The sequence below is a fragment of the Macrotis lagotis genome, chromosome 6 (assembly GCF_037893015.1).
Source record: "Macrotis lagotis isolate mMagLag1 chromosome 6, bilby.v1.9.chrom.fasta, whole genome shotgun sequence".
In the NCBI taxonomy this organism is placed as follows: domain Eukaryota; kingdom Metazoa; phylum Chordata; class Mammalia; order Peramelemorphia; family Peramelidae; genus Macrotis; species Macrotis lagotis.
In genome coordinates this window covers 130025912-130029782 of record NC_133663.1, presented here as the reverse complement: position 1 = coordinate 130029782, position 3871 = coordinate 130025912, and positions in this window count along the sequence as shown.

Genomic DNA, 3871 nt, shown 5'->3' with positions numbered 1-3871 from the left:
TCACTGAATTAACACCTCTGGTTATGGGGACTCACTCTCCAATGCAATCCACTCCTTTTTTTATGTTACTCTGTTTAAGAAATTTTTCTTTACTTTGAATTGAAATCACTCCTCTTTATTAACAACCATGCCTTGGACCTAGTCTTGCTTTTTGGAACCAACAAGTAGAAATGTAGTTTTTCTCATGATAACTCTACAAAATATTCAAACTACAAAAATATTCCATTTTTTGCTTCCACATGCTTAATTTACCTGAATGTTGCATGACAGAATTTTGAAACTTTTCTTAATGTACAAGTTAGTCATTTTGCATTTGATTCACTCTAGTTTAACCATTTTCCTCCTATAATGTGTGTCAAAATTATATGTGATATTCTACATCTGATTTGACTATGGTAAAGTTATCATCCCCTATTAAGACATTGTACTTTTATAAATGTAGCCCATGTATAAATTAAATTTTTTGACTGTCACATAAAACTATTGATTCATAGTGAGCTTGAAGTGCACTAGAATCCCAAGATCTTTTTCACATTTGCTACTTGTGAATCCATTATATAGTTCCTAACTATTACAAAAAATCTACTATAAATATTTTGAAACTTTAGAAGTACTGCCTCTGAGATTAATATGTCTCTTTTCTGTGAGTCACCTTATCAAGTCAGGTATACTGGATATAGAATAAGCTCATTTGCCAAAAAGGAGTCAATTAGGAGCTTGCAGTGAGCTAAAATCTTGCTTACTCTTGGACACCTTTGCCTGGTGTTTACTGGCTGACTTTGCTGAGCTGTGCCTGGCTCAAACCAACCTGCGGGCAACTGTTTCTGTAAAACATCTTGCTTCTAAGTCCCACCTGTTTCTGAGAAAAACTGTTCATACTTTTTCCTAATTGTTTGCTGAACCTCTCCTTTGTGGTTTTCAAGCATAAATCTCCCCTGCCTCTCCTGGGCTGTGGGCTCATTTGTACTCAGTACTAGTATCTGATTTCCTTCCTAATAAAACTTTACTACTTTCAACTCAGTTTGAATTCCTCTATATTTTGAGGGCTGGATTTTGACTAGTTGATAGAACCTATAAATCTTTTCCTTGCAATAAAAAAATTCTTTGGAGTATAGGCCTCCTAGTTGTATTGTAGGATCAAAGTAAACACAGTTTAGAGGCTTTCTAGAATGAATGGATTTCAAATATTCACAGTTCTACTAACAGTGCACCAGTGTCCATTTTCCTTCAGTCCTTCCAACATAATCATTTTGCAATTTTGTCTTCTTTGCCAGTCTAAGATGTAAGAGATGGAAATTTAGGTTTGTCTAATTAATACTAATGTAATTTGATTCCTTTTGTATTACTTTTTTCTTCCCCCCTCACCAAATATTTTTTTTTATAAATTCTTACTCTTCCTTTCCTTTTTTTATATTCTTCTTATATTCTCCAAAGATGGAGCTTATTTTGTATATGTCCAATCCTTTCCCCTAATCTTCTTCCCTTTCCTTCTCCTCACCTGATTTCCTGTCAAGTTTAATGTATTTATACAATGAACTGTGTGTGTTTGGCTACATACCTGTGTACTCTAATTTATCTGATTCAGATAAAAGAAAGGTTCACTTATAATCTGCTCCTTTTCCCATTTACATATTTTTATGTAACTGGATCAAATGAGATATTAAATTTCACCACCATCCTCTCTTTCTTTTCTAGTATATTCTTTTCCTTCCTTTTTCCTCTATCTCTGAAAGTCATTAAAATATATAAAATTACTTTCAAGGCTTCTGTCATATTGATTATCTTAATGACTCTAGAGGACAACTGTCTGAGAGGATATTTGTTTTTACTTCCCTTTGTAGATTGTAAACCCTTCATCATTACATACTGTCTTCCAATTGCTCAAATATATCTATTTTTTTATGTTTCTCTTGACTTCTACTCAGCTACAATATTCTTTATCAGAAATACTTGTGAGTCCTCTAGTTCAGTTTTTCTTTTGTGAGATTATAATTCAAAATAGGTTATTCTTGGTTGTATGCCTTTAACATTTATATTTTGGATATGATATTCTCTTTTCCTAAGATAGATCATGGTAATAGTTGTCAGATTTTGTATGTACCTGATTAAAGATCCATGGTATTTGAATTTTCTTTTTTCCTACTTTCAGTATTTTTTTTTCTTTGACCTTAATTCATGTGCTACCTTTTATGTAAGGTATTTCTTGACGTTTTCATTTTGGAATTATAGTTTTCCAGTCCTAGCTCTGTAGGTTTCTGACCTGTTTTAGTGTCAAAGCCACACAGCTGCAAGCTCTAGAACTTTGTGGTTAGACCATGATCCAGGTTCTTATTTCTGGTCCTGCACACACAGAAGCAAGTTTCAAGCTTCACTGCTCACCCCTGTTCCATTTTTGTAAGTCTTTTATAAACTGTGTTCTCAGGATGGACTTATCTGGCAGGATTCCCTTCCCTGAAGCCTTCAGAATTCTATTTCATTGTGTAGACCTATGCTGGTGAAATGCATTTACTATTGTTTCTTCTTGAGTTTCTCAATTACTTCTTAGTCTAGTCTTCCTTTATCCTTGTTGGAGTACTTACAAGAGAACTGGGCTCTTGTGATTATTTTGTTCTGCCATCTTGAGGGCAGCACCACCCCTTATTTTTATATAGCTATTTGTGAACATTTTATTCTATTTAATTGTAAGCTGTTTAAAGAAGTTCTTTTTTTTTTCACTTTTCATGTTTGGGTCCTCAGCATTAAAAATTATGCCCTACATATGACACTTTTGGTGCTTAAAAAACAGTTGTTGAATTTGCCTAATGGAATGCATTTTTTGAAGTTCCTATTAGCTTAAAGTAAAAACAACACACATAATTAATGTTTTTTAAGGTCTTTAAACATATATTTTATACTACTTTCACTTTATGCATAATTTGCAAGTGATAATGCTCACAAACTTATTTAAATCATTTCATGGATAAGCATTCTATAAATGAAATGCACTGTTATCTCTTTGGTCCAGTGTATGGAAAATTAGAGTCTAATTTAATTATCAATCTTATTTGCATTTCAGAAGTTAATTCTTCACAGTATTTATTATATTATTCATAAATATGATTCAGTATTCTTTGTTCCATTATGAAGATATATTTCCCTTATTTTGGTTATATTAGGAAAGAGAAGATTGTTCTATTCAAATATAATATGATCTGAAACTTTTTTTCTCTCTTGTAGTAATCACAGATTACCTACAGTGTCTGCAATCATCTCAAGGGTTCTGCAATAAGTGATTCTGATAACAGTTTATTTTATGGATCTGTTTTTACACACTGTCCAAATAAAGTATTACCATATCAATTATTTTTTTTTACTGAAAATCTGATTATCAAATTAATGGGAATGAATCAATTCAATCAGGATGAGAGTAATGACAATTCTTACTGACACCTTTAACTGTTCAAAATATGGGATCTTGTTTCTATGGAGCTCAAGGAAGTCTTTTAGGTATTAAAGTACTTATTTTGTCTCTTCATTTTGTCTGGAAGTGAGAATAAAATCTTTCAAGTTTATTATTTCTCACTGAAGTTCTAAAGATCTAATATTACATTAATGTTCTGTAATCTTGACTCAAACCACTTTGTGTGGTTAGATAAATAGTGCTATCATTGGCTCATAAACACAGTAAATCCATAATAGGTACTCTTTGAGGAAGATGAAAAGGGTGTGGTCTGGTTAGTCATACTGGTACACTGTTTGATTTTCCACTATGATAGCAAACTCAAATCCATATTGATAACTCAACTTGTAAGTAATTTCCTCTTTCATTTTTTAATTAAATTTTTTTCTTTAGTGTACACTAAATCAAAATAAATTCATTCCAGTTTTTCTG